Source organism: Cupressus sempervirens, chromosome 6, assembly GCF_028749045.1.
Source record: "Cupressus sempervirens isolate cs-2001-9-10 chromosome 6, ASM2874904v1, whole genome shotgun sequence".
Lineage (NCBI taxonomy): Eukaryota > Viridiplantae > Streptophyta > Pinopsida > Cupressales > Cupressaceae > Cupressus > Cupressus sempervirens.
This window is the reverse complement of record NC_143123.1, coordinates 550,574,098-550,599,148: the sequence shown is the minus strand read 5'-3', so window position 1 is coordinate 550,599,148 and position 25,051 is coordinate 550,574,098. Positions and strand designations below refer to the sequence as shown.

Below are 25,051 nucleotides of genomic sequence, written 5' to 3'. Positions count from 1 at the left end.
ATAAAGATAAATTAACCTAAATAAGGAGCAGAATGAAGAAAAATCTATTCAATTTTTGACACTAAAATTTTTGGTAGTTGTGTATTGATGTAATAATGATGAAATACTTGAGATATTATAAATGTAAACTTGTTGATTTAATTTAAGAAAAAAAGATGTTTATACTTAATGTGATTTATGGGGAGGGACCTAAAAAACGATGATTTTAATTAATATTAACACTAAACTTTGAAACCACTAAACTTGGCATTGAATCATCAATGACATTAGCTCTGGATGGGTGGGTGAACCCTAGTGAAAACTTTTTTCCAGCCATGGAGAGCCTCCATTGTTCACGGTCACCTCGTACTGAAGAGTCTCCAAGGTGCTCTAAGTGCATTTGGAGGTCAATCTTTCAAGGGTTGTAACTTGGAGCTTGTGGTGGCTACTAGTGAAACATCAAATGCTACAAGATGGTCATGCTGAGGCCTACAATAACCTATCTCATTTCTAAGATATCACATTTTGTTTGGATTTGACACAATGATATTGCTTGATGCCAAAACTTATAGTGTGTCTTAGTTAATAGATGCATCACTGTGTAACTTTGAAACCACTGATCTTGGCATCAAATTGTCAATTATGTTAGCTTTGGATGGGTGAGTGAACCCTAGTGATACCCTTTTTTTGGCCATAGAGAGCCTCCAATGTTCGCAGCCACCCCATACCAAGGAGTCTCCAAGGTGCTCTAAGTGCATTTGGAGGTCGATCTTTTGAGGGTCATAACTCAAAGCTCATGGGGGTTATTGATGAAACATCAAATTCTACAGGATGGTCATTTCAAGACTGAAAATAATATATCTCATTTCCAAGAGATCACATTCTATTTGGATTCAGCTCAACAATCTTGCTCAATGCCAAAACTTGCAGTGTGCCTTAGTTCATACGTGCATCACTACGTAACTTTGAAACCACTAATCTTGGCATCAAATTGTTAGTGACATTAGTTTGGGATGGGCAGGTGAACCATAGTGACACCGTTGTTCTAACCACAAAGAGCCTCCAATGTTTGCAGCAACCCCATACCGAAGAATCTCCAAGGTGCTCTAAGTGGGTTTGGGTTGGTGAACCATAGTGACATCTTAAGGGATTGCATAGATCATTTAAAATTAAACACATATGATATAATTTCAAATTACACATTGCATCAAAATTTGATAATAAAGGTTGTTAAAATGTTCTTCACAAATTATTACATTTGAATCGAATATAACAAACATGATCAAAATGAATGATATTCCATAAACATGAACAATATACACATGATTCACGATAAATTGAACAATATCATACTAAATTAATATGTATATCATTGTGCACATAAATGAAAAAATAAATCAAAACATATGTATCCATAGACAAATTACACACACACACACACACACACACACACACACACACACATATATATATATCAAAGTTCATGTATCCGTAGACAAATTATGGAAATATATATCAAAATACATAGATCCATATACAAAATGTGGCTGATTATGCCATCAAAATGTGTATAATATCAATGTTTCTGTATACAATATCACATATGCCATCTCAAAATGTCTCATGATGCATCCTATGCTACTAGTGGATGATCAAAATGTAGCCTTTTCATTGCATTAGGTGGATCAGATAACTCCTACATAAGCAAAAAAGGAAAACCCAAAGTTAGACTACTAAATTTATATGGTTCCATATATTAAACATTGAATTACTCAAATGCATAATTATCCTTTTTTTAATGAATATTTATAGTATTAAACTTTCATCTTAAATACCTCTCTCTTCGATCTCCTATGCCATTTAGGAGTCCTCTCATATGTCAAGATGCCTGGAACCTAGTTGGTTGTGGCCTCTATATGTTCAAGTATGATTGTTAGATGGATCTAGAACTTAAACTATAACATTATAATTCATAGCATACTAAATTTATAACATATGATCAAGAATTCAAACTACAACTTACCTCTGTCAACTCCTCTAGATATAATGGTTGCGTGAGCAAATTTACAAAACTTTGACATCTATCCTAATGTGCACTAGGTGTTTCCTATGAGATACAAAAGTCTAGTTGTTAATATCACAGAAATAAGTTTTGAATTTTTTTAATGAAAATAAGGAAAATAAAAAATAAATGATACTTATAAAGTTATACATACGATGGAGCTCTTGCTGCAAATGGAAATGGCAGAGGGTCTACGATGTCAAATCTGCCTGAATTCATCACCAGTAGCCATGCCTTGTACAATTTAAAAAATGTAATTAAATTTAATTACTATAAACATAATACAATAATACATTGATATTTAATCACTTTAAAAACACCTAATTACCTTTCCCTTGTCAATGGGTTGTGCCTCACCCCCACACTCTACCCCCAACTAACAAGTGATACCTGCAAGAGAAAGAAATATTAGAAATGATATATGCTCCATTGCAAAATTAAAAAACAATGACAACACAACATAATGTACCTTAGATGTGTCAAGGCTAAATTAAATAGCTGAGAGAGTGACATCATCAACTTGTCCCAGCTCCTCCTCAGTCACCGACTAAACATGAATGAAGATCACAAACATGTATAATTTAGTATTGGTTAAAATTACTCTATTATAAAGATTAACTTTAAATCACACATTTCATAACAAAAAAATGTATGCATGTATCGAGAAAGTAGGATCCCATGTCCTTCCGTTCTCATGTTAGGGTGTGTAGTCTCTATATGTGCATTTGGTGTATCCTCCTCCTCAAATACAAACTGATACTCAAAAAGATCACCTATGGGACCTGGATAAATATTCTTGCATGTTATGTAAGTATGGGGCACACAAACATGTGATGATCTTGTCGATGATGAATTCGCACCAACATCATGAACACAAGGAGGAAACAAAGACTTAGCCTGGGATATCAATAGGCTAATCAATCTATGGAGAACTCTAATAGTCTGAGAGCTTGCCTCTGTAATGATATCAAGATGCTACATTGGAGGAGGGGGCAAACATTAGTAGGGGGACAAAAGTGCTAGCTTTCTTCCACTGGGAAAATGGTCTATCCTAAGGAGCTCCTCCTCCTACACCCATGTTGGGCCTCATGCTATAGTAGTTCACCTTGAGGTGTAACACAAATTCAATATACATTTTTTTAATGAAATAGAATGGCACCTCTAAATTTTTGTGTGGAGGTTTGTCAAAAACCATCCACCAACGATCCCAAAAGTTCACATGCATAGTCTCATTTGTGCACCATTTAATTGATAATTTGGGATTTGTGTGTTCTACTAGTTTACCATTTTTTGGGTCCATAAAAAGGTTAACTATATCATCTTTAGTTATATTTAGAGCTACAACCTCATCATAGTCCAACCCGTCATCAAACATGGCATGCATTTGGTCATGCTAGTGAAGAGTGACATTTTTTTCATTGGTAAGTGTTTGAGTATTATCCACTATGGTGTTTAACATGGATGACATGGGAGCCAATGCAGGTATATTATTATATTTGGTTTGCAAAACCCTTAGTTCGGCAAGATTTTCAAATATCAAATCTTCAATTCAAGGGGGGTTTTGAGGGGGTAGGGTATCGTTTAGTGGACGATTTTGAGGGGGTACTGGATCATTTGGTGGAGGGTTACAAGAAACATTGTTTCCTAGCTTAGTGTCATTAATTGGGTCATCCATACCTATTAAATTACAAGACATAATTTCTATTAAAAAAACCTAAATTTCAACAATTTCTATTAAAAAAAACCTAATTTTTAACAAATTCTATTTTGAAATAACTAATTTATATTAAAATTCATTCAAATCATTAAAAATAAAATTACCTGTATCTGATACCAATTCCTATGTCCAATACCTAAAATGGAGCAACTCAAACAAATAAACAAAAAAAACCAAAATTGAAATGCCAAAAATTGCTCTTGGGATTTTTTTAAAAATTCTATGTCACAGGTTTTGGGTATCTAATTTCATACCCAATATTATATTGGACACCTGATAACTGATCAGATACCTGAACAGGATTGGCTCAAACTTTTTTTCTTTGGTATCAGGATGGGTGGAAAAAAGTCAAAGTGGATTTTGAAACGCTTTTAGACGTTTTCAAACTCCACTTTTTTCACATCACCTGGCACACTATGATCATGCACATACCTAGATATACATTGAGACATTCATCATCTTCTTCATTGATCCACATTTACATACATGGTTCCATGATGTGGTTTTTTCTAGATCCATTATGATTATGGAGATATCCTACATCTTGCATAAAGAATTAAACATCTACAACATACAACACAAAAAATCCTTACTGACAATGATTTCTACAATCAAGGTGAGTGCTTACATTTATCTTGTTTCCTTTACATAGATTCATATTTCAATTTTAAGGTTGATTTCTCAATCTAGGGCTAACCAAGGCAATCTCTCCCCCACCCAAAAACAAAAAAAAAAGTTTACTATGAGTATAGATACATTGGAAAATTTATATTTGTAGATCTAGAAATAACTCCCCAAGACCCTTTAGGAATACTTGGCTCAACCTAGTTATAGGGTTCCAAGAAGATGGTGAATTTGTAGATTGGTGTCCAAACATTTTTCCTCTAGGTCAACCTATTCTTGGAGCCTTGGTAGGAAAACCCATTTATGGATTTTTTTCATGGTTTTCTATTTTATTTGAGGTATGCAAGTGAAATTTCAAAACTCTACCCAGATTCACATTTTTAAGAGAAAAAAGTCACCTTTCTCTACATATTTTAAGGGGAGTACTCTATCAATCATTTCAGTTTATAGTTTTAAACATTATTACACATATTAATTGGGTTTATTGCATTCATTTAGCATCTATATCTACATCACATATCTCATTTAGTCAATTAGTTCATCATTCACATATCACACATAGGAAAAAAAAGGGTATTTTCTTGCATCATATTCCTTTCCACAATTCAAAATTTGGTATTGGAATCCCTTCCTCTATTTGGGTGTTCCTAATCTAATTTGAATTCAACAAAGGGGTTTTTCATGAAAATTCAACATAATAATGTTTTTGCATGAAAAGTCGAGGCCTATGGCCTATTTTACCCCCTTCCATTTTTCACCAAAATAATTATCATTATTTCTTTGATGGTCATTATTTTCATTGGTACTTTTATTTCCTTGATTTTGGTCAATGTTTTGATTAAGTAAAAACATGTTTTAGAGGACCCAGAACCTTTACAACAACAGAGTTCTAGAGAGAAGTAGGAGAAAAGAACAACAGAGAAAAGAAACCAAGAACAAACATGAAATAGAGCTCAGACAACAAAAGGAGGTCACAGAGGATAGTGCTAGAAAAGATAGCAAAAGTCCAACAAAGGAACATCAACCTTCTAGCTAAGGAGTATTGATTAGATTCATAGCTTGGTCCACTAGAGAATGCATGGTTTCAACAATAGCTTTCACCTTATCTTTCCTACTAGTTTCCTCGATCTTCTTCAAATGGGCCCGAGTATGCATACTAGGTCCTTGAGAATCAACCCACAGGGGAGAATACTGGCCTTTATCTACCTCATTCTTCTTGAGAAAATTTATTACTTTATCCACCATTTTCTTAAGCTACTCATCCATGTTTCCCAACCTGGTTTCAAGTTTAGACACCTTCCCTTGGATAGTGCTAATGTCCTTGTCCATAACCCTTTGCTTAGCTTCCAACACATGAATCTTATGCATAAGATTTTTCACTTCTTCAATGTTTCCTATGACCTTCAAGAGCTTTTCAATATGTTGTCCTAAGGTTCTTTCCCTTCTAGCCATTTTGGCAAATTGCTCCATTTCCTTGTTCAACAAAAACATTTTATGCTTTAAGATGCCAATGTCTTTCTAAATAGAGCCAGGGTTGCCAAACAAGCTTTTAGGAGACCCTAGCCCACTGCTTGCATAATCAACCCCATCAGATTTAGACCCCTACTCATCATCCTTGGCATAGTCAGAATCCTCTTTAACCTTTTTAACATTTTTATTATCCTATCACCACACAGACTTCATTTTCCTCTCCAAGAGTTGAGCCAGAGGGTCATCATCAGAATGAGGAGAGGCCCTCTCATTATGATGACCCTTGTCCTTACCTTTGCTGCCTCCCCTATTTTTGATGTGCTCTCTAACAATTTCTTCAACAAAATCACTCTCCCACTCCTGGTCAGAGTCCTCCTTCTCAGAATTATTTTTCCTTTTCTTATTGCTACCACTCGAACCTCTTTTTGGGCTCAACAGACCTCCTTCAGCCTCATATTGCGTATCAAAGTCATATCCATTTTCTTGAATGCCCCCTTCAGTGTCATGATCTCCCCTTTTAAAGTTCCTAGGTTTCGAGAACTTTTTAGATTTGAGCACATTCATGATCAAAACCATAAGCCCTTCATGGCAGACATGTTCTCTAGTTGGGTCACGTTGAATAACTTGGGTAGAGATGGCAAGAGATTGCAATAGGTAGGAAGGAAAATTCACCCTAATATTATGGTGAAAATGGTTTGCCAACACACAGTGGTAACCATACAACTTTGTGTATCTGCCATCCAAAGTCAAATATTCGATAATGAAAAAGAAAACAAACCGCCACCGACGAGACACAGAAGCCGGATTGAAGTAAGAATTACCTATCTTAACCAAGCGATTTCTTTCCGGTTCAATCTCAACAAAGTCATGAATTGTGTTGTCCGATATCTTCCTTTCCCTGTAGAAATTCATCCTGTCCAAATCCAAATTAGTAGCCTCTGCGATGGTATCTTCCATAGACTCCATCCTCTAATTCCCAACCAAAATTGAGCCATCCTTCTATGATTTTACAAAGTTGTTTGTGATTGCTAGGTTATTTCCTTTTAGTCTCTCCATGTAACTAGTAAAATTGCCATGCCTAAGGATATCCCAAACCTTTGGTTTGTTCTTCCATTCCGCACAGCTGGGTAGTTCAACCCATTTCCTCTTTCCTCCCATTGTCTCTGCAATAGAAGCATTGGTATGCTCAAACTTAAAAACTCCAAACACTCTACAATTAGAAGCACTAGTTTGCTCACATTGAAAAACCCCAAACACTCTGCACTCACCAAAACCTAAACATGGATAGAAAGAAGTAACCCATAATCCATGTGAGCTACCCACATTTCCAAAAATAATTGCCCACCTCACTTCAAAGAAGTAAAAATCATAATTCCTTGACAACATCATTATTAAGAAATTTTTTCTAGGATATCCATTTTTCATGCTTCACATGCTCGTGGCCATCAGCAAGTAAAGTGTCAAATGAATCCCATATTGTTTTTTGATCATTACAACATGCCACATTTGAAGCCCAATCGGCTAAGCCATTTGCTTCCCTATAATTATGGGATATAATGCAATTTTGAAACGAATTAATAATATGGCCTACCTTAGAAATAATATTGCTTATAGTCCATGAAGGTGGGTAAATTTTCTTTGAGAAGTTTATGATATTAAGGGAATCACCTTCAATCCAAATGTTCCTCAAATTCAAATCTTTGCCAAAAATAAGACCATAAAGAGCAGCAGAGGCTTCTAGCACATGATTGGTTTGACACCCCAAAGGTATAGCCATACCACCAACAAAATCACCATTAGAATTTCTAATCACCACTCCACAACCCACAATGCCTAGGTTCCCTTTCGAGGCCCCATCAAAATTTAGCTTGAACTAGTTGTTTGGAGGACAATCCCATCTAGCACTTTCCCTTGGGTTAGGATCCTTTGTATTCAATATCAGACTCCTAATATTCCAATTATTAATCACCCCCACATCCCATTCATTAGAAGGTTGCTGTCCCTTACTACAAATTTTGATATTTTCATGCAGAAGGACCTTGATTTTATGGAAAACCTGAATAGGATTGGATTCCACCCCTTTGAATATCCTGTCATTGTGAACATCTTTCCAAACACCCCAACAAAGATAAGGAAGTATAAATTCCCACAATTTAATAATTAGAGGGTTCTTAGAAGGATCTTTCCAAGAAGAAAAGAACAGTTGGATTCGTCATCATTTTTACAAAGAACACATCGATTAACAATGAAAAATCCCCTCTTTTTAAGATTATCAAGAGTTAATATTTTGTTTTGCAAGAGAATCCAAAAAAAGATATTAATTTTAGGAGTCATACCTTTCACCCAAGCCATAGCCCAATAGGGAACGTCATGATCCTCAAAAGAATTATCATAAGTTGACCCAATAGAATACACACCACTAAGATCCTTTTTCCAAATTAAAACATCCTCTTTATGATTTAGACAACAAGCATTCAAGCATTTTGCAAGCTCAGCCAAATTCAGATCCACCTTAAGAAGATTCACCCATGAATTAGCCTTCTAGTAATCGCTAACCAAAGTACCAAATTGAGTCTTTCATTGCTCCATAAACCCATTCCACCTTGGGTCTTCACAAAGGGGATAATCCAAAATCCAAATATCTTCCCAAAAAAAGATTTTCAAACCATTTCCAGCCTTCCATTTAACTCCTTTCCTTAAAATGTGTTTAAATTTCTAAGCATTCTTCCATATCTGAGATCCCCCTTGATCAGAATCAGAAAAAAAGAAGTTTTGAAAATAAGAGTTTTCCCAATTATATTTGTGATCCTAGATATTCCTCCATTCCCCCTCTTCCTTATACCATCTCCAAAGAAATTTAGCCAATAAAAGTTCATTCATAAAAGAAATCCTCTGAAGCCCAAGCCCTCCCTTCCCCTTGAGAATGCAAACATTTTCCCAAGCAATAAGAGGAAGTCTCTTTTTGGTCTCCATACCTGTCCACAAGAAGGTTTACTATATTTTCTTAATAGAAAGTGCAAACTTTCTAGGAATTTTAAAGACACTCAAAGCATAGAGTGACACACTTTGAAGGATGGATTTCAAAACAATAACCTTTCCTGCCTAACTTAGGAGAGATCCCTTCCAGCCTGCAAGTTTCAAGTGAATCTTGTCAATTAGAGAGTTCCAAAAGCTATCAGGAGGAGATAAACCCAAAGGTAGCCCCAGATAAGTACCTGGAAAGGTTCCACTCTCACACCCAATAATCATTTTAATCTTTGATTGTCTAGCCTCACTAACATTGATAAAGTAAATCACACTTTTATTCCAATTAATGGTTTGGCCAGTAGCCTCCCCATAGTTAGGTAAAGCCTTTTTAATGTTCCTAGCATTACTCACTGAAGCCTCCCCCATGACAATAGAGTCATCCACAAATTGTTGATGTAAGCACACAAGAGGAGAGGAAGAAGGGCTGAGACCCACAAAGTCTCCTCTCTCAACCATATTATTTATAAATCTTCCCAAGCATTCAACCAAGATAATAAAAAGAATAGGAGAAATTGGGTCTCCCTGTCTAAGGCCCCTAGAAGCTTTAAAAAAGGAGGAAGGGGAACCATTAACAAGAACTGAAAAGGAAGCCAAAGAAATTAACATAGAGATAAGATCCCTGAATCTCTTATTAAAACTAAATGCTTCCAAACTCTTAAGAAGAAAGTTCTAGTCAACTCTACCATACGCTTTGGAGAGATCAAGCTTAAGTAGAAACCCTTCCTTCTTAGACACCACTAGAGAATGGATGTTTTCATGAACTAAAATAATAGAATCCAAAATCTACCTGCCAGGAACAAAACTATTTTGCTAACTAGAAATAATAGCTAGAAGAATGGAAAGAATTCTGAGAGTTAGAACTTTGGAAATAATCTTATAAAAATAATTACATAAGCTGATAGGCCTAAACTAATCTAGACTATCAGCACTTGGCTTCTTAGGAATAAGGGCAATGAAGGTCCCATTTAACTCTATTAGGATGCTTCTCAAGCCAAAAAATTCCTTAACACCATTACAAACATCCGAACCAATGATATGCCAATATTTATGAAAAAACAAGAGGGGAAAACCATCAGGACCAAGGGTCTTATTACCCTCAAAAGAAAAAATAGCCTTAGAGATCTCATCCAAAGATGGAATGGAAGTCAGGATAGAGTTTTGAGCTTCAGAGATGCAAGAAGGAATACTCTCCAGGAACATTTGTTGTTTTTCTAAATTTAGGTTTGTGTCACACTGCAACAAGTTGCCAAAGAACACCATTGCCTCCCTTTTAATGACATCTTCATTATTATTCAAACCATCAACTATCATAAGTTTGGATATTCTATTAGCCATCCTATGTTTCAAAGTTTTCATATGAAAGAACTTGGTATTTCTGTCACCTTCTTTAAGAAAAACCTTTCGGGAATGCTGTCTCCAAAAAGTTTCCTCCTTATAAATAAGATCATGAAGTTCAACCAGTTTAATACTCTCCTCTTCCCTAGAGACCATCTCATAACCATTGGCTTGAATCGTATTTTGAATTTCTTTAAGCTCCTCCAAAATCTTGTTTTTGTTCTAAAAAATATTACGAAAAGTAGTTTTATTCCAAATTTTAATGAGTCTCTTGACATTCTTCAATTTGGCCGCTACCCTAAACATAGTTGTACCCTAAACTTCAATGTTCCACCACTCCTGAATGAGGTTCTCCAAATTAGGATGAAGGGTCCACATTTTCTCAAATCTAAAAGGAAAATTCTTTTTAAAATTGATAGAGTCAGCAAAAAAGAAGATTGGGTAGTGATCAGAACCCACCTGAACCTGAGCAGTGAGAGAGCATTTATACTTTAGAATCCAGTCATTGTTGATAAGGGCACGGTCTAGCCTAACCTTAATAAGATCCTTACCAACTCTTCTATTCATCCAAGTGTACTCGATCCCATGTAAATCAAGATCATGAAGCATATGAGAGTCAATAAAGTTCATAAGATCTAATCTATTATCCAAAATGGTCTGATTGCCTCCCCTTTTTTCAGATTCCTTTAGCAGGGTATTAAAATTCCCAATCACCAACCACTTATCCTCTGCAAAAAAAATTCTCTGATAATTCTTTTCTTCCCATAGAGCCTTCCTCCCCCATTTGGTATTGGGAGCGTAAACATTAGCGGGGACCCAACTAAAGTTATCTTTAGAATTAACAAAATACACATTCATCATATTTCTACTTTGATAAATGAGATCCCCTCGAATCCATTTATTAGACTAGAAAACCGCCAATCCACCTGAAGCACCATTAGAGTCACTCCCAAAAATCTTTCCTCCCTTGAAAATAGAAAGGCATTCAACCTTATCCTTGAGCATCTTAGTTTCCTGAATGATAAAAATGTCAAGTCTATTATCCCTAATCATATTTTTTAAAATATCATGTTTCTGAGGATTATTTAACCCTCAGATATTCCAATCTTGAAATAATCTTCATAATTTAACAAAGTGTTTAGATTCAAGGATGGTTCTTTGACAACCATCAGCAATGCTCTTAATAGCCTTAGTTGTCCTTTTGTGCTGATTAGAAGGTCTACCAGCAGAAGATGGAGAAGACCCAACATCACCATTCTTGATAGTGGCACCACCATTCTTAGACAAACCAAACTGACTCGTTAAAGGCTTAGAATCAACTTTGGCTCCCTTCTTATTGTTTTTCACTAGGGCATAGTCCTCAATTTCTTTCTTCTTTCTGCCCCTAGATATTTTCCCAACTATTGTCCAATTAGTCTCAGAACTATCCTTTTCCAACATTGCTTCCTCAATGTGGGAAATAGTAAGAATGTCCTCAACCACTCCGCTGACAAAGGAATTATCCTTTAACATAGGAGCCTGGGGTAAAGCATCCTTGTGAGGACCATCTGAATCAAAAATCTTATCCTCTATTAATGGAATCTCTAAAGCTTCAAGAGTCCTCTGTGTGCAAACATTCTCAAGAACCGCTAGAGGATCTTGGGTAGGGGTAGCCATATCAACCATCATTTTTAAAGGTATAGCAACATTAACCTCCTTGGAGGGACCAGATAAGACACTATCCTCCCCAACTTGATTTCTCAAGTCAGTATTTTCCCCACTATCCTTAGAAAGAGCATACATTATTGGAATATCTTAGTGGAAAGCAACATCTGCTCCAACCACTGGATTCCTACAATAATCCTTATGATTTTGGTCCTTAGTAGGATCAAGCAGTTCAACTACTACCACAACAACCTCAATAGATAGGTCTTTCTTTTCAACCACTGGAGTGCTTTGGTTGACCAAATGAGCTTGGTCTTTTCGAGGAATAGGAACCACAGCTTCTGCCACTGCCTCTTTAGATAGGTCTTTCTTTACCCAAACTTTCTTACTCTTCTTAGCACTCCTTTTATCTTTTTCTTTCAATAAAGGAAATTCCTTAGCCTAGTGATCTACTTTCTTGCGGTGGAAGCATGTGAAAGGGATAGATTCATATTCAATCATTTTTTTCCCAAACACCAAGTTTAGATTTCAGAGCAATAGATTGCGGGAGATCTATCCCACGGGATACTCCAACACAAAAGTTGGAAAAGTTCAGTCTCCTCCTAGATACCGTCACCAGATCTAAAGAGAGAAGTTCCTTAGAGGTGTTGGCAATGCCCTTGAAAACATCTTCCACCCAAAACTCAAGAGGGAGACCATGAAGTTTCACCCATATAGGGGCTTGAATATTTGAGTCATCTAGAGAGTAAAGATTGGGGGCCCATCTCTGTAACAGGAGGGTATGCTTCCCCATAACCCAAGGATTGCTACACAGGATATTTCTCTTATCCTCATCAAAAGAGAAACAAAAAGAAAGAAAACCTTTGGCCATAGCAAAAATATCCACTTGACCCTTTAGACACCATTTTCTCCAAACAAAAGCACGAACATCTTCAATATTAGCTCGCGCTCCAATGAAGTGCCCTACCAGAGTGGAATTCATACAAGAGATGTTTTTATGAATAATTTGATTAGGAATTTCAGTAGAGAACTTAACTTTATCCTTTGCTAATATGTCTTTGACCGAAAGAAAAGAAGATTTTCTTGTAGGTCGAATCCCAAAAAAACTTGACCATTTTTTATTCTGCTTGGGCCCCCCTCCCACATTTGCCAAGAACTTGCCATCATCAACATCCCCAGATTTTCCATCCCCAGACTTGACAAGGGAATCCCTAGACTTCTCACCAAGTACAGGGGAATTCAAAATTTGATTCCCACCACTCCCACTCGCTGTCGTGCCAATAGATTAATTTTGGTCGATGTTAGTATTGCTTACTTTAATGCTATTATATGCAACATGAAAAGTGTCTTTCGAAGTACTTTTGTTGGTCTTTATTTACTTATTGTGTTCTTCTACTTGTTGATTGTTTTATTCTTCACCAAAGAATTGATAAGGCAAGAGAAGAGGTTGGTCTTCTTTATAAGGTATCTCTTGTCTAATGTATGTACAATGGGTGTTATTTTTTATATTAAATAAAGTATATTCATGAAATTTAAGCTTGAATTAACTCAGATTCAAAGATATTAATGAAAAAATATGATAAATCTCTCAAATTAATCTATCAAAAATATCTCATGTTTCTCTAACTTAGGATACTAAGGATTCTTTCAGATTTACAAGCAATCTTAAGAGATAATTCATACAATGAAATGAAAAGCTAAGCTAAATCAAAATGAAATGATGAGAAACTTGATTTAATTATGATTAACAATGCAAATTAAAACTAAATGGATCTCAAAATATTGAATTGAAATGTCTCTATTGTGGATGTAAATGATAAAGGATGGTTTTCTCTTAGATGACTTACTACTTATAGAATTTTCCCAAGGGTAGTGGGTAGAGTTAGGCTAACCAAGCTTAAAAGAGAGTTTAAAAATTAGAATAAAATGTTTACAAAAAGAGACAAGGCATGTTTCAAATATTTGTGTGAGGTGACAAGATCAACACTCAAGATTGCAAAATGAGGAGCCTGGTTTATTGTTTGGTATGGGTGGAGACAAAGATAGAATTGATCCATGATAGATTGATGATAAATGGGGCAATAATCTCTACACATGGAAGCTCATTACTAAAGGTGGGCTCCTGCCTTTCATGGAGTCCATAGAAGGTTTTGATGAGATGATGTCCATGCAACTAGTGATTACCTAGGATAGGAACATTACTATTAATGACATGACCTTTGAGAGAAACAAATAAGTTATAACCCAAGTTACAGGCCTATCTTTGGAGGGAAGAAAATGGAAGCATGTTACTAAGGTTGTAGACAAAATAATTATGAAATGGTTTCTTTGAAGGCCAACGAGGATCCACTTTTCATGAGAGGTGGTTTCGATAGAGAAAATATGTCAAGGTCAAGGAATGACATATTCTACCTAATCATGAAGTGTCTTACCTTGGAGGTCTGTTTCAATGTAAGTTATTACTACCATTTCTCTCTACTAAATCATTTCTGCTACCATGATGAGATTTCCTTTATGTTTTCTTACTTCATGATCTTGAAGCATCTATTATGGAGGTTAGAGAGTGTAGAGAGGAAGGAACCATTATACTATCCTTCACCAGGGGCTTATCTTTCGCATGTAAAACTTTCATTGGGCTATGTATTCCCCCTATAATATTGTTCTATCATAGGCTTGAGTGCCTAATACCTCCTTGTGGCTATGTCTGTCTACATTCCTAGTACCCATCTTGTTTCTTAGGACTCCTCTGGCCTCAAAATCAAGGATGCCCCCTCCTTACCATGTCGTTTTCCTAGTTAAACCCTAAACTAGAGCTAGTTGTTAATTTGAGAGAGGATGGGATGGAATTAACTGAAAGTAGGAGACGTTCTCACATAATTGTCTCAAATCCCAATAAGAAAAAAGAGTGGAAAAATAGGGGAGCTCGAAAGAGGTGGATTATGAGTCCGAGTCTAAAGGAAGTGGGGAGAAAGAGAAACATGCAAGGATAAAATAGAAATTTAGGAGGTTCCATTACATTGATGACGATTAAGTGGAAACTATGACTAATTCCCCCGAAAGATGGAGGAAGTTTCTCCAAATAAATATGTTTCTCATGTGTCAAATAGTTTTGAGTTTGGACAAGGTGGATCTCATATCTAAGAACGAGGCTCTATGTGCTAGTGATAACTCCCTGGAGCACCACTTCCCCTCTTAGGAAGCCGAAGGAGGACCCCCATGTTCCCCCCTACCCAACCCACCTCCCCTAGTCTAGGACCCCATCCCTATTAAGCTAAGATAAAGAACATATGGGTGGAGATGGAGAATCTAAAGAAGATTGTTTTAGAGTCAGACCTGAGATTCAACACCCTAGAAGACTTTGTTGTTAAATTCATGCATGATGCAACAACCACCCTCTCACTCTTGTAGTAGGAGAAGGTGGGGGGAAAAGCAAAGGAGGAGGCTGACAACTTCAAAAGGCTCTACAAGTTCCTTGTGGATGACTTGTTGGATGTATTGTTGTCAAAACCAAACCCCTGGAGGAGAAGAAGGAATGAGAATTCAACCTCATTTTGTGATGCTTACTTATTTTGTTAATTTTCTTCTTATTATAGGTAAGTTTTGGCCCTGTGTAGCTAATATGAATGTTTGGACTCTTATGACTATGGCTAATACTAGTAATAGTATAATTTCTACTATTTACTATTTTAGTACTATCTACTATTTTAGGTAGTTGCATAGTAATCCATTGATAGCGATATTGTCACTACTTTGTTCCTTTTGGGCCAACCACCCATTTTTGGCTTCTTTTAATATCAAAAACAAAATAGAATTAGTCAATTTAATTAAGCCATGTAAACCCCCCTTCATTGGGTTGAATTCTTGATTAACTATTTGATAAAATTGTACAATTAATTGAAACAATTACATAATTATTTGATATTTTGATTTATTAAATCCATTTGCCTTTTATTTTCAAATAATTAGGGTTGAATATTCTATTCATTTTCTTTAGATTTAGGTTTTCCAATTTAGAGTGTCTATAGTATATTTTTAAATTTGTGTATAAGAACACTTTAATTTTAAAATAATAATGGGTATAAAATAAAAAGATGTGATTATTTAAATTTAAAAATTATGTACAGATTTTGATGTGTGTGTGTGTATGTATATGTATATACATATATGTACATATATATGTATGTGTACATATATGTATGTATGTATGTTTGTATATTTGTATATGTATGTATATACATGTATATATGTATGTATATGTATATGTGAGATGCAAATATTAACAAAGCAAAAGAATAATAATACAAAATTTAATTTTTATGTATATATGTTAGAATAAAAATATTAGTAAGAAAATTAAATATCTAGAATAAAAGAATATATAATAAAAAATAAAAAAATATCTTCATATCTACATACAAATATATTTAGATAAATATAGAATAAAATATTCTATATTTAAAAAAATTAAAATTTTAAATAAACATATATATGGATATGAAAGAGAAGCAATAATAAATAGAACAATAAGAACAAGACTAAGGAAAGAAAGACCAAAAATAAATATGTTTAAATTTAAGTTAAACATATTTATATATTAAAAGAAAAGTAGTAATAATAATAAAAAATGAAATACTATAATAAAATATTAAAATATTGTAAATAAATATTAATAAATTCATTTAAAGTAAAATATATCTATTCAAGTAAAGAGAGACTATAACGTAACATATTTATTAATTGAAAACGGAAAACTATAAATAGATATTTATAAAGATATATGCATAACTAAAGAAAGACTATAACTTCACTTCTCTATAAATATACTTTAAATAAATAATGTCTATAAATATATAGTTTTTTCTTAAATTTATGGTGATCGAAGCTATTTGCTTCCTCACATTCTTCAATCTCCGGTCAAGTGTTCGAATCGCGTGAAGTGTTTGTAAATTACAAGGTTTAACAATTATGTTAATTATGTTTGGTTTCTTGTATTTAGAAGTTCTTTTTTGTAAATCATATTATCTCTTGATATTATTTTAATTATATCAGAAGGAACACACTATCTCGTGATTTGTATGCTAATTTATTTCTTTGTGCAATCTCTTTTATATCAGAAGCTTTACTTTTAAATTTCTTTAGTCTCAAAATCAATTTCTTGTTAACTATTTGTTTCTTTTTTACTTTCAGAAGTGCTTTCTTGAAATTGTTCCTTTTTAAAAATTTTTTTTTCAATAATTTAGAATTTTCTGACTGAATTTTTATTTTCAAATTACTGAACTTGGAAGTATTTTCTTTAGACAATTTTTAATCTTTTACATCTTTTCTCAATTTATGTTGTATTACCTTCAGATTTCCAAATGTTGTGTTGAAACAAGTTTTTTTTATTTCTACGATAATTCTAAATAACAATACAATTTTAGTTTACTTTCAGATTTCTATTTCTTAACTTACAAGTTCAGAAATTATAAAATTTAGACTTTCAACTTAATAATATTATAAGATCTCAAAATGCCTCCTCAATTGCAGAATGTTAAATATATACATTATTCTACAAAGACAAAGATTTGTAGTCAATTATGGGAAAATGAACCAAATTGATAACAGGTAGTAAATATCCTCTAAATCTCTAATCAGGCTTCACTTTCTAAATGAATCAAAATCGATTACTATGTAATTCACAATTTAAAAGATAGAAATCCCAGCAAAGATATTATGGGCCGTTGATATAGCTCTGTTACAATATATATAATTTTTTATTTATATCAATTTATCAATTAATAATTTTGTAAATTTCAATATTAAGCTTAGACTCTCAGATGATTCAATGCCCACCATTTGTATCAATTTAATTAAATATTAATATTTAGAAAAGAAATAAAATTATTATTTAAAAACAATACATGGTATAAAATATTATGATAGAGAAAAAAAAATTAAAACATAATAAAAGAAATATACTTGTCATTACTTTTCAAAGCTATTACAATAGTTTATATTAATTGAAATAATCTTTACAAATTTATTTTAAGTCTTTCTATTCTAAAAACTCTTATTGTAAAAAAATGTATGTCATAAAAAAAGCATAGCATGTCACTGAATGATCTTTATGTAAAGATCTTTATTGGTGAAAAAATCTTTTATCCAGAATCTTTAATTAACGCTGCAAAATTGAAACAAACCAAAAATTATAAAGATAATCAGAATTTTTATAAAAGAAAACTGAAAAGTTCTATAAATTTATCAGCATCTATGAAAAATGTTTACTAACAAATTTGAAAAAACTGAAAAAAAAAAAAAACATTAGAAACAATTATTAATTACCGTGAGCAATCTGTGTTTGGGGAAACAGGAACGGGAAGATTGACTTTGCAAAACTTAGGAAGAAGTCTGGCATTGTTCCAATTGATACCATAAAATCTGCCCTGCTGCAAAATACAAGTGCATGCGCTTTGCCTTGCTTCTCTCCCTCTGATTGCTGCATTCAAGTTCCTAACTTCATTGCAACACAGAGAAGATGGACGCCCTCCTCGCCCTCTCAAATAAGGTAAACATGGCAGCAGATCCACACTCAGAATTCCACAGGGTATGGCTAAACATGAACTTGTATAGAATGCTATCAACATCATCAAAACAAGCAATACTGATTTTGCCATTCTGAACAAAATGGTAAATGAAAATGCAAGAGAAATGAATATATGTGAAGCTCAGTGCCAAAAGAAATGAAAATAAAAATGTGTGAATTTCATGGTATAATAATGAGTTTATATAGATTCTATCATGTACTTTAATTGAAATAAAAATTAATTTAATCTTATAGTTCATATATTTTCTCAACTTAATCTTATGTTATAAATCTCAAAATGTATACATGTTTACACAAAACTAGCTATTATAATTGAAAACCTATTGTAAACATCACCATAATACAACAATTCTGTCAAAAATAATGTATCCAACAACAAGACATCTACTCCATGCAATAACAATATGGAAATTAACTTTAAACAGAATATTGATACTTACAAGATCATAGTTTTATTTCAATTTATAAATTCAAAATATTATAATATTATTTAAATTTTATATGAAATTGCTGCTTATTACTGAAAATGAGAGTAAACAGAATCATGAACATAATATTTCTCAAAAAAAAATCTATTCAATTTCATAAGAAAGATATGTACTATATTATTTGAAAATCAACAAAAACTTAAGTTTGACTATTAATAAAATATTAATTATCTTTTAAACACTATCTTTTTATAAATATAGTTGTTTTGCTCAACATCATCACAACGCAACATTTTACTTGAAAGACTGTAAATTTTATTATTAATAGCAATTTATTTTTAAATAATTATACAATATAAATAAATTTAAATAATTAAAAATTTGAAACATGCATTCACTTTGTATTTTTTTGCATATAGCGCGCGTTCTTCAATCTCAACGATAAAGACAACTATGCTATCAATTATAATATTTAATAATAATATAAAGAAAGCAAGTTGATTTATTTGGAATATTTTATTATAATAAGTTTTAATAATTTTCATTTAATTTTTTAACTTTCAGTAAATTGGACAGATTTATGCCCAACGCTACCTATACTTGAGTTATAGGTAGAGAGAAAATTGTTTCAAACTCAATGTAAGACGATACAATGAATTGTAACATAGAAAACCTTTTGTTTTTTATTGGTTGATTTTCTTGAGTTTTTTCTTTGTCTTGGGTGCATGTTTTCTTCTATAGGGTAGGAATGGAAATGTTTTCTTCTATAGGGTGGGAATGGAAATTGAATTTTTGAGGAAAAAGTTGTTCCATATAAGTTTTTAAATAATTTATTTTAATATTTAACAATTTACCATTCTTATAGTTACATATATAAAGAATAAGATTTTTTATTATTTGAGATAAAAAATACAGGTTAACCAACCCAAGTCAATAAATTTGGCTCAGTAATGATGGCTAATAATCCAGTTCACATTTTGAAGTTGGGTGGAACTACCCCGAGTCAACGATTCACACTATTTACTTTCCCAATTTATGTTTTGCCATTCCCTGTCTTAATGATATTAGATTTTCGCATAATGCTGATCCTTGTTGTTAAAACAATGGCACGATTGACTCAACTTTAGAAACAACTAGAATCATTATTTAATTTCTCCCTTTTAATGGTGCCCTGTTTATTATGTAGGCTGCCATATTTGTAGCATACAAAGATGGGTCACAAAATGAAGATAAAAAATACACTCTTTGATGACCGCTAATTATATTTTTAGAATCCAAATCCGTCGAATAAAGCCAACATTTCCAAAAGCTATAATATGAAAAAACAGCAACAGTCTACCAGCCACGTTGATTAATAATATGATTTACTAACAAAACACTTGTGTCTTAGATATTTTAGGCGGATTCAATTGTCACAACTTACTAAAAGGAAAAGGGAAAAGAGTATGTATGTTACTTTTAATTCTACACCATCAGAAAAAGACATTTTTTTGAATGATTCCACGTGGGTGCTTAGGTGAGAGGTCATCCACATAATTAACTTTATGATATGAAACAAATTTATAAGACAACTGGAGTGAGGGAGCATCTGAGCAACAATTGGTGTAATTCTTTATTCTTACACTGTTACGCTCGTTGGGCTTCTATAGTGGGGTCTACTGCCATTGCAATGTTACACCTCTCGGCATAACTAGCTAATATATACTCTATATGTAAAATACGCCAAGATGCATTGAGGCTTTGAATTCTTTTTAATACATATTAAAAGTGAATAATGAAAAAAATCAACGCCTCAATGCATCTTAGCGTATTTTACATATAGAGTATAGTAGTAGCTGCATCATGCATAACACATTGAATAATTAATTTATTATGTTTAAAATATAACTTTACAATTTATATCATCATTAGGTTTAGTATTAGGATTACTATTACTATATATTATTATTATAATAATTAGGGATAAGCTTTAGTGTTAATGTGTTTACGAGTGGAAATGTGCTTAGTGTTAATATTAAAGTTAGGGATAGTGTTAGGGTCACTAGACTTATATTATCATTACGGCTATAATTTATGTCATGATCGATATTAGTTGCTTGGGTTAGGATAAAAGATTATGTTAATAGAATGGTTAATGTTATCACTATATCTAGAGTTGGTGTTAGGGTTAAAGTTTAATAGTTAGGCTTGGGACTATGGCTAGAGTGTCTGTTTAAATCATGGTTTGTATTATGGTTAGGATTGAAATCTTGATTAGGTTTGAGATTATAGCTTAGGATTAGGATTATCTTCAAGTTTAGGATTTACATCATGGTTAGTATTATGGTTAAGATTTAGGTTTCAATTAGAGTAAGATTAGGGCTTAGAATTAAAGGATTTTCATTAGGGTTATGATTTACATTGCTTTTAGTATTAGTGTTAGAATTAGGATAAAGGTTTTAAGTTTATGGAATTGTTAGGGTCAATGTTGTATTTAGGATTATAATTTAGTATAATTTATGGGTTAATAGTTAGGTCAATGGTTAAGGATTTAGGATGAGGGTTTATCATATAGGTTTATGATTTAGCTCAAGATTAGGGTTTAGGGTTTAGAAATTATAATCAGGGCTTAGAAATAAATTTTAAGATCAAGTTTTATCTTTAGCATCCATGGTTATGGTTAAGGTTAAGGTTTGCATATGCATTTATAATGGTTTCTTAGTATGATGGTTGTAGTTGGGGTTAGGGTTACTATTAGGGATTAAAATTTATAAATATAGTTAGGATTTGAATTAATCAATTTTAGGATTATAGTTAGGTAAATGGTTTTAGGGTTAGTTTTTGAAATAAGTTTATAGTTAGGGTGTACATCATGGTTAGGGATAGGGATAGGGCTATCATAAGGCTTAGGGTTAGTGGTATTATGAGGATCAAGGTTATAATTATGGTTAGTAAAAGAATTATGATGAGGGTTAGGAGTAAGGGTATTTTCTAACTATGCTTTAGTTATGATTCAAATTGAGCTTTTGTTAGGATTCAAATTAGGGTATGGTTATCGTGAATGTTAGGGTTGGGTTAAAGGTTATGGTTAAAGTTTAGATTAAATTATAGTTAGGGTTAAAATAGGGATATATTAGTTTAATTAATGTTATGATTTAAGGAAAAGTAAGGTTAGAGTTAAGGTTAGCTTAGGATAAGGTGTAAATTAGAGAGAAAATATTTGATTTATAGTTAGGGTTGAAGATAACTTTAAAGTTGAGAGTTTGGTTATGGTTAGAGTTAATTTATTGTTAGGATTTTATTATACTTTGTGGGGGTGTTAATAGAGTTCAATTAGGGTAATAAATTATTTATATTACTCTTACGATAATGTTGAGGTTTAGGTTTCAAGTTGGGTTACATATCATTTTAAACAAGGTTCATGCTTCATGTATGTACATGTGTTTCTGTATGCATGTATCTCAAATGTAATATTATAATTTAAGATTAGGGCCAACTTGTTTTAATTTTATGTAAGTTAGGCCTCAATTAGGTTTTTAAATAGGGTTTTAGTGTAAGGGTTATAATTAGGCTCAATTTTAGGGTAAGATTTGGGGTTATGAAATTGTTAGGGTTTATATGAGTACAATTTAGCATTATATAGGGGTTAATATTAAGGTCCATGGTTAAGAATTTAGGATAAGGGTTTAGCATATAAGTTTATGATTTGGTTCAAGATTACGATTTAGGGTTCATCATTTATAATAAGGGTTTAGAAATTAAATTTTAAGACCAAGGTTTATCTTTAGGATCCATGCTTATAGTTAGGGTTAAGGTTTGTGTGTGTGTTTACAATGAATGGTTAGTATTATAATTGCAGTTATGATTAGGATTAATATTAGGGGTTTGAGTTTATAAATATGGTTAGGATTAAGATTTATCAATTGTAGGATTATGGTTAGGTAAAGGGTTTCATATTAGTTTTTGAAATAAGGTTATAGTTAGGACGAGGGTTATAATTATGGTTAGTGTAAGAATTATGATGAAGGTTAGGACTAAGGGTATGGTTCTAACCATGCTTTGGTTATGATTCAAATGGGGATTTTGTTAGGATTCAAATTAGGGTCTAGTTATCATGAATGTTAGGGTTGGGTTAAAGTCTATGGTTATGCTTCAGATTGAATTATAGTTAGGGTTAAAATACAAAATATTAGTCTAGTTAATGTTATGATCTAAGGAAAATTAAGGCTAGAGTTAAGGTTAGCTTAGGGTTAGGTGCAAATTAGAGGGAAAACTTTGATTTATAGTTAGGGTTGAAGATAACTTTAAAGTTAAGTGTTTGGTTATGGTTAGATTTAATTTATTATTAGGGTTTTATTATATTTAGGGAGAATATTAGAGTTCAATTAGGGTAATAAATTAATTATATTACTTTTAGGTTTAAGTTGAGGTTTGGGTTTCAAGTCGGGTTACATATCATTTAAAAGTAGGGTTATGTTTCAAGTATGTGCATGTGTTTATATATGCATGTATCTAAAACTTAATATTATAATTTAGGATTTAGGCTAACTTGTTTTAATTTTCTGTAAATTAAACTTCAATTAGGTTTTGAAATAGGGTTTTAATGCAAAGGTTATAGTTAGGCTCAATTTTAGGGTTATATTTAGGATTTAATTTATCAAGTGACCCTTTTTTATGTAAGATATAAAAAAAGGATTAAAATTTACTTAAGATCTACTAAAAAACCCTAATTTATTAGAGGTTAATGAAGCACTTATTATATTCTTACCAACTTTAATACTAACTTTTATATGGTAATATGATCTTTATATTTTTTAACATATTTAAACAATATTTTGGTTGCATTCAAATCAATTTAAAGTTTATGAACATTTCTTTTCCATTTTTAGTAACTTTTAAAGTAAAATTTTGATTGTAGTAGATTTTTTTACACCAAGATGCATCGAGGCATTGAATTTTTTAATGCATATTAAAAGTGAATGATGAAAAAATTCAACGCCTCAGTATATATTAGCTAGTAGCACACACAACATGCATAACAAAATTGAATAAGTTAAATTGATTAGGGTTAAAATTTTAAGATTACAAGTTATATCATGGTCACGATTATGATTTAGTGTTAAGGTTGGGTCAATGGTCATGGTTACGAGTAGAATTGTGGTTAAGGTTAGGGTTAAAATTATGAAATTATGGTATCACTTCAGATTAACATTTAGGGTTTATGATTAGTATTATGGTTGGGGTTATAATTTAGGGTTCATCTATATTTAATTATATAAAATATTTTTATTATATAAAATTCTACATAGTCAAAACTCAATAGCTAGGGTCATGATTTTAGCTATGGCTAGATTTAAAATAGGGATTATGATTTGCATTAGGATCATACTTATCATTAGGAATTGTATCACACTCCCTAATTCTCTACTTTTCTCTCCTTTCTCGAAACTCATATTTGTCTCCCACCCACCATCTCTTTCTCTCTCAAACCCTCCCCCTCCCCCCCCAACCCATCTTTCTCTAATTATCTCTCCACTTTTATTGCTCTTACCTCTCTCTCTCTCTCTCTCTCTCTCTCCCCACCCCCTCTTTCCAACCAACCCATCTCTCTATCTCACCCTCTCTCTCTAAACCCTCCTATGCCCTAATTTTTACCTCTCTCTCTCTCTCTCTCTCTCTCTCTCTCTCTCTCTCTCTCTCTCTCTCCCTCCAACCCCCTAATTCTCTACTTATCTCCCCTCTCTCCACTTCTATTTATCTCCTACCCACCATCTCTCTCTCTCTCTCTCTCTCTCTCTCTCTCTCTCTCTCCCTTCTCTCGCACCCACCCATCCCTCTACCTCTGCCTCTCTCTCCGAACCCTCCTACACCCTATTTCTTTACTTATGTCTCCTCTCTCCACTTCTATTGCTCTCCTACCCCCCCACCCCCCCCCCCCCCCTCTCTCTCTCTCTCTCTCTCTCTCTCTCTCTCTCTCTCTCTCTCTCTACTTTTAACATTATATAAAATATATAACCATTTTCAATTTGATGAATGTAATAGTAGGTGGATAGATTCTCATAATGCATGTTTTGTACCTTTAATTTCTAAGCAATAATATATTACACTAATAGAATAATATTGTTGAACTTAGATTATAATGCTAGTAGACCTTCCAATTTTAAACAATAATATATTATACTAATTGAGGACAATTATTGTTT

General features: G+C 32.9%; 1 pseudogene; it reads right to left on the bottom strand.

Moving 5' to 3' along the window:
* Positions 1-18,175: 18,175 nt before the first annotated feature.
* On the bottom strand, positions 18,176-18,511 carry LOC149553444 (non-specific lipid-transfer protein 1 pseudogene; annotated as a pseudogene).
* Between the last annotated feature and the right edge of the window lie 6,540 nt (positions 18,512-25,051).